The 7634-nt window shown below is 42.2% G+C and overlaps 1 pseudogene across 1 annotated transcript; it reads right to left on the bottom strand.

Annotated features, from left to right (window-relative positions):
- Window positions 1-1656: 1656 nt before the first annotated feature.
- On the bottom strand, window positions 1657-2758 carry LOC105502714 (annotated as a pseudogene). Its single transcript, XR_001000390.1, has one exon. The product of XR_001000390.1 is annotated as a 60S acidic ribosomal protein P0 pseudogene (transcript).
- Window positions 2759-7634: the final 4876 nt, after the last annotated feature.

Below are 7634 nucleotides of genomic sequence, written 5' to 3'. Positions count from 1 at the left end.
AATTATAATTCATTTCTACTTGATAGAAAAAAGGGAAAAAATAATCAGAAAGTCCTCACCAGTTACAATGTAGCCCTCTGAATTGACAAAGGTTCCAGACAGCTTCATCCTCTCCCTTAACACCAATATCCTTGGACTTATAATGAATGTCCCTTCCTCTAACTATAACTAAGTGAAATGATGTGAGAGACAGAGCTCTTGCTTGGGGAAGAGAAAGAGGAGAGTGGGGGATGAGATTTTTCTAGAGACTAGAACAAAGGAATCTTAACAAAGATGGCAGAGGCTCAGAATGCTTAGTGCATCAATAGAGGCAGGAACCAAAGTGAGAAGGGAAGAGAGGAACTTTGAATGACAGTGAAGTGTGAATTATTTTCCATATCCTCCTTTTATTCTCCAGTGGACTTGAAATCTTGCGTTGTGATCCATCTCCTAAGAAGCAGCTTGTCTCTTGTTTCCTTTTGCCTGTGACCATGTTCCAGAAAGTTCTGCACTCATGGGCCTAAACACTGAGAAAGGACCACTCCATTTCCCCCACTTTCCAACTGAAGCTTTGTACTGTTTTGGCAGCCTGGGTGGATTTAACCTAACTTAGAAACTTTCCTATAAGGATATGGTTATTTTTTATTTTTTTATCCTCTTTAGATTGGGGGTATGCCAAAAAGAAATAATTGACTTCTGCTTCTGACCAAGGTGAAGTAACTGAGACCAAGTTTATCTTTCCAATTGAATCAATGAAAAAAAATCAGGCAAAATATATAGAACAAAGTTTGTTAAGACATTGGAGATCAGGCGATGAAAAAGTGGTACCTGGGGGATGGGGAGCAAACAAGGTGAGCTCTGTATTTGCCTCAGGTTATTGCTTGAATGAGTTCCCAGGTGGCTGTCCAGGGAGAGGAGACGCAGGTGGGGCCAGTGGACCCAGTGAGTCGAGAGGACCTGAAAGTCTAGGAAGACAAAAGCAGCTAGAGTTTGCAGGGCAGGGTTCTGGAGAACAGAGAGCTGCAGAGGAGAGAAGTCCAGAGACCTGCTAAGGGTCTCCTTTCACTTTTTTGTTTGTTTGAGACAGAGCCTCTCTTATTCTGTTGCCCACACTGGAGTGCAGTGGTATGATCTCGGCTCACTGCAACTCTCCTTCCCGGGTTCAAGCGATTCTTCTGCCTCAGCCTCCTGAGTAACTGGGATTAAATGTGCCCACTACCATGTCCAGCTAATTTTTGTATTTTAGTAGGGACAGGGTTTCACCATGTTGGCCAGGCTGGTCTTGGACTCCTGACCTCAAGTGATCTGCCTGCCTCGGCCTCCCAAAGTGCTGGGAGCCACTGTGCCTGGACTCTCCTTCAATTTTTATCTTTTTTTTGAGATGGAGTCTCACTCTGTCACCAGGCTGGAGTGCAGTGGTGCCAACTCGGCTCACTGCAACCTCCGCCTCCCGGGTTCAAGCAATTATCTGCCTCAGCCTCCTGAGTAACTGGGATTATAGGCGTGTGCACCATGCTTGGCTAATTTTTGTATTTTTAGTAGAGACAGAGTTTCACCGTCTTGGCCAGGCTGGTCTTGAACTCCTGACCTCATGATCTACCCACCTCTGCCTCCCAAAGTGTTGGGATTACAAGCGTGAGGCACTGCTCCCGGCCATCTCCTTTGATTTTTTTTTAAAAACAAGTAAGCCTTTATTTCCTTGTTTTGCAAATAAAGCTGGCTAAGTTGGTTGCTTTTTTGGTGATTAGTCAAAGAGACCAAATCCCATATCCTCATCCGACTCCTCCGACTCTTCCTTGGCTTCAACCTTAGCTGGGACTGCAGCAGCAGCAGCAGCAGCAGGAGCAGCCATAGTGGCAGTGACCACAGGGGCAGCATCCACAAAGGCAGATGGATCAGCCAAGAAGGCCTTAACCTTTTCAGCAAGTGGGAAGGTGTAATCTGTCTCCACAGACAAGGCCAGGACTTGTTTGTACCTGTTGATGATAGAACGGGGTACTGGTGCAATAGTTGGGTAGCCAATCTGCAGACAGACACTGGCAACATTGCGGACACCCTCCAGGAAGCGAGAATGCAGACTTTCCTCTGTGATGTCAAACACTTCAGGGTTGTAGCTGCTGCCATTGTCGAACACCTGCTGGGTGGCCAGCCCAAAGGAGAAGGGGGAGATGTTGAGCATGTTCAGCAGCGTGGCTTCGCTGGCTCCCATTTTGTCTCCAGTCTTGATCAGCTGCACATCACTCAGGATTTCAATGGTTCCCCTGGAGATTTTAGTGGTGATACCTAAAGCCTGGAAAAAGGAGGTCTTCTCGGGCCCGAGGCCAGTGTTCTGGGCTGGCACAGTGACTTCACATGGGGCAGTGGCACCAGCACAGGCAGCAGCTGGCACCTTATTGGCCAGCAACATGTTCCTGATCTCAGTGAGGTCCTCCTTGATGAACACGAAGCCCACATTCCCCCGGCTATGAGGCAGCAGTTTCTCCAGAGCTGGGTTGTTTTCCAGGTGCCCTTGGATGGCCTTGTGCATCTTGGTGTTCTTGCCCTTCAGCACCACGGCCTTCCCGCAAAGGGACATGCGAATCTGCTGCATCTGCGTGGAGCCCACATTGTCTGCTCCCACGATGAAACATTTCGGATAATCATCCAATAGTTGGATGATCTTAAGGAAGTAGTTGGACTTCCAGGTCGCCCTTTCTTCCCTGGGCATCATGGCGGTGCGTCAGGGATTGTCACGTGGGGTTTAAAGACGATGTCACTTCCACAAGGATGCCTGGTGAGAGAAGCTCCTTTGATTTTTAAGGAGAATGTTGATGGGCACATGTGTGTGAGAAAACTTCTCTTGCCTCCCAGAAAAATTAGAAGAAAAAGTACCAATAACTCACACAGAGATAGAAATAGTGCCTATTTCCATCACCCAGATGGGAAAACTTATAATTCATGGGACATTGGGTAGAATACTTAGAAAAATATTGTCTAGCAGTGGAGAATTATTAGCTCTAGACTAAATGCTGCTCTGGTATTGCCTAATGAATCTCAAAAGCATGATTCAAATGTGTCAGACTGTTTCCAAGTAAGGTAACTGTGTCTTTTAACAAAACTCAAAAATATCTGTAGAAATGCAAATACATCCAGCACCCATCAAGGGAACATTCAGAATGTCTGGAATTAATTTAAAAATTCCTAGGCATGCAAAAAAGTGGTAAAATATGACCCATGATGAGGAGAAAAACCTGTCAATTGACACCAGACCAGAACTTGCTTAGATGTTAGAAATCACCAATAAGGACATTTCAACAGTTATTGTAACTGTATTATTCTATAGCACAAAAGCTATAGCAAAAATGTTAAGTTCAGACCTGGAAAATAAGAAAGGTCAAAATTGAACTTACAGGGCTGAAAGCTATAATGTCTTAAATTAAAAAGACACTGTATGAGGTTAACAACAGCTTAGACATTTTTAAAGAAAAGATTGGCCAGGCGCTCATGCCTATAATCCCAGCACTTCGGGAGGCCAAGGCAGGTGGATCACCTGAGGTCAGGAGTTCAAGACCAGCCTGGCCAACATGGTGAAACCTCATCTCTACTAAAAATACAAGATTAGCTGGGCCTGGTGACATACTCCTATAACCCCAGCTGCTAGGGAGGCTGAGGCAGGAGAATCACTTGAACCTGGGAGACAGAGGTTGCGGTAAGCCGAGCCATTGCACTCCAGCCTGGGCAACACGAGCAAAACTCTGTCTCAAAAAAAAAAGAAAAAAAAACTAAAATGAAACATAGAGACAAAGGAATAAAAAAATTTTTTTAAAGTATCAATGCACTGTGGGACAACTTCAAGCAGCTGAAAATATGCATCATTTACTTATTCAAATAGCTAAAAAGACTTGAGTATGCCAAATGTTGGCCAAAAAATATATATATATATATGATCTAGCTTTTCCATTTCCAAGTATTTTCCCAAGAGAAAGGAAGTCAAATGTCCACAAAACAAAGACTTGTTTATACATATTCATAGAAACTTTATCTTGTAATTACTAAAACTGGAAACAACCCAAATGCCTACTGACAGAGGAATGGATGGTATATCATCCATTTGTATGGTATATCCATACAATGAACACTGCTTAGCAAGAAAAAGGAATGAACTATTGGTATACACTGTAGGGATGAATGTCAAAATAATTATGCTAAGTGAAAGCAGCTAGACAACAGAGAGTACATACCATATGATTTCTTTTCTTTTTTTTTTTTTTTTTTTTTTTTTTTTGTAAGACAGAGTCTCGCTGTGTCACCCAGGCTGCAGTGCAGTGGTGTGATCGTGGCTCACTGCTACCTCAGCCTACCCGGTTCAAGCAATTCTCTTGCCTCAGCCTCCTGAGTAGCTGGGATTACAAGAGCCTGCCACCATGCCAAGCTATTTTTTTTTTTTTTTTAAAGTACAGACGGGGTTTCACCATGTTGGCCAGGCTGCTGTCAAACTCCTGACAAGTGATCCGCCTGCCTCGGCCTTCCAAAGTGTTGGGACTACGGGTGTAAGCCACCGTGCCCAGCCCCATATGATTTTATTTATATAAAATGCTAGATGATGCAAAATAATCTATAGTGACAGGAAGCAGACCAGGGATTGCCTGGACCCACGGCAGGGATTGGGGAGGCAGGTAAGTGAGGTAGTGAGAGATTAAAAAGGGGCACAGAAACTTTTGCGGTTATTAATATATTCACTCTCTTGATTGCGTTGATGTCATTTATTGTGTGCTGGTTATGCATATAGTAAAGTTATTTTGAAAAAGAAATAACTTTTCCCAAACGATGAGCCATGTATCTTATACAGATGACCCTGGAATCACTTAAAAAATAAGATAAAGCAGGAAATGTTTTGTTCCACAATAGTTGGTAGGAGAAGTCTTTTTTCCCTGTTAAAACCCATTGCTCTCTGAAATCTAGGCCTCAGGAATCTGGGGAGGGGCTAGAGGCATAGTCTCTAGGCTGTACCAGCTGAGGCTCCCCACCAGGAGACAATCCCAGGGCCACACTGCAAGGGAGAGTCATGAAGGTACAGAACTAAGTAAATGTTGTGCCAGGAAGGAGGAGCCAAACACAGACCAGAGGAAAAAACGATAATATTGTGAACTCAAAAGGAAGAATTAAGATGCCACGTGGAAAGGGCTAGAAGAGTCTAAAGGTTAGTGAGAGGAGGTTTAGAGGCTGAAAGGAATTAAACAGAAGTAGAGAAAGGCAAATGCAGGCTCAGGCCAAAATGGGAGTCTCTGGTAAACAGCAGTCATCCCTTTGGACTTCCTCTGGTCAACGTTTGATGTGTTCGACTGCTGCAAAGCAAAGCTAAGAAGCAACAGAAATGCATGCAACAGTTATAAGGCATTGCATAATTCATAAGAATGATTTCATTGTGTATGTTATAGCAACATCTAGATAGAAACCCTTGGCAAATGTGGTGGAAGGGAAAAGAAATCGAAAATCGATTTATTTAAACATCAATGAAAAAAGGTATTCAGAAGGTTAAGTTTTTTGTCCTTCCGCAGGGTTCCATCAGGGTATTTCCATTGGTTTGGGCTATGAGATAGAACAGCTTTTAATCTATGTGCATCAGCTGGTACTTGAAGAAAGTTGTGCAGTTAGGTCTAACAGATTTCGTTAATAGTGTTTTATAATTACATTGCATTTTCAAATTTGTAAAATTCTTTCACATGTTTTATCCTTCTCATGTAGAGTTCCTATTTTTTAATCAGACTGATTACTCTGTTAAAGATTATTTATATCAAATAATTTATAAAGTAAATATTACAGTAGTCAGAATAAAAAAAAGATTCACTCTGGGTCATTAGCTATGGTTAGAAATAATCAAAACATAGGCTGGGCATGGTGACTCACGCCTGTAATCCCAGCACTTTGGGAGGCCGAGGTGAGAGGATCACTTGAGGTCAGGAGTTCAAGACCAGCCTGACCAATATGGTAAAACCCTGTCTCTACTGAAAATACAAAAATTAGCCAGGTGTGGTGGTGCATGGCTATAATTGCAGCTACTTGGGAGGCTGAGGCAGGAGAATCACTTGAAACTAGGAAGCAGAGGTTGCAGTGAGTGATCATGCCACTGCATTCTAGCCTGGGTGATACAGCCAAACTCCATCTTAAAAAAAAAAAAAAAATTGATCATCAAAACATAATCCTTAATAAGGAGTCTTAGAAATAATTAAACTTGCATTGTCCAATACAGTAGCCACTAACCACATTTGTTTTAAATTTAAATTGATTAAAATTAAATAAAAGTAAAAATCCAGTTCTTCAGTCATTGTACTTACATTTACATACGCAATAGTGCTCAATATCGCTAGGGCTACCATATTGGATAGTGCAGATATAGAACATTTCCTTCACTGGCAAAGGTTCTATTGGACAGTGCCAGTCTAGACAAATCCACTCCTGTTTTTAGTGGCTAAAAACGTACTTTTAAATTGAATTTAACTTTAGAGCTGGAGAATTTGAGGCCCACAGAAGTTAGTGATTTATACAAGGTCACACAAGAAGAACCTGAAAATGGCCCAAATTTCCTGACTTCTATATGAGTGATCATTTTAGCACCTCATACCACCAAACTTTTATTTTTAATTCTGCTCTTGAATAAGAGAGGATGGGATACTCCAAGCTGGCAAGTAATCAAACACTCATTTAGTTTTTTGTTTGTGATTTACACTTGTATTTGAAGTTAGGCAGAGCTAACTTCAAACAATATTAATGATGTCAACGCTATAAAGACATGATGCAGAGGAACTTGGAAGCATTTCAGTTTCCTTGCTCTGTTTCTTTTTACACGTTCTTGTTCAAGCCTCTCTACTCCATGCTGAGAGCAGACAGTTTGTTCTTAGGTTAACAGAAAAACAGGCAGAATCGCCTCCTCTTAAAGCATCCCTGGAGCACCAGGTGGGAAAGGGCTCAGATTTTTAAAGGTTGCTCAGTGGGGCTTTGAAAATTAAAGACAGCCCAGAAGAGATGTGGAGAAAGCATGCAATTACATTTGAGAAAGTGTAGCCTTTCCACTGGGTGCATTCTTGATGAGACAGCAAAATGAGTCATTAAACAGTAGGCTGTCAATAAAGCTGAGACCCAGATTTGCTGTGAATCAACTGCAATGCTAAAAATTTAACCATCTAAAGAAGCCATGGGCAGATCCTTGGTGAACCCTTCGACCTGTTTGCATTACAAGCTTACAATCTTTATTTTTCTGAAAAGAAATAGAGAAAGAAGTAGATGTATATTGAAGAATTGCTGATGAAATGCAAGAGTTCCTTATAAAAATTACGCAGGATCATTTTGGAGGGTCAATAATTTATAGCCTTTTTACTGGCCTTGGGGAAAAATGATCACTTCCACATTTGAATTTTAGTAAAAGTTGTTTTTCCTGGATCTCCATTAAATTTCATCCAGCTTTTGGCAGAAATTGTCTTCCTGGACCTTACTGGAGTGCTGGCTGATGAGTTACGTCTTCCATGGGGCCACAACTCCCTAACGAATTCTGGGAGAGCAGCCTGTTTTTGTTACCAGACGCTGGAGGATGCATGGCATGTCGTTAACCTTCAAAACTGGCTCTGCACAAGAGTATTGTCAACAGATGGTGACTCTGATTCTCTCTCTCTCTCTCTCTC

The sequence above is a fragment of the Colobus angolensis genome, unplaced genomic scaffold (assembly GCF_000951035.1).
Source record: "Colobus angolensis palliatus isolate OR3802 unplaced genomic scaffold, Cang.pa_1.0 Scaffold80, whole genome shotgun sequence".
Taxonomy (NCBI): Eukaryota; Metazoa; Chordata; class Mammalia; order Primates; family Cercopithecidae; genus Colobus; species Colobus angolensis.
The sequence above is the reverse complement of the archived record's forward strand: the minus strand, read 5'-3'. Positions and strand labels throughout refer to the sequence as shown.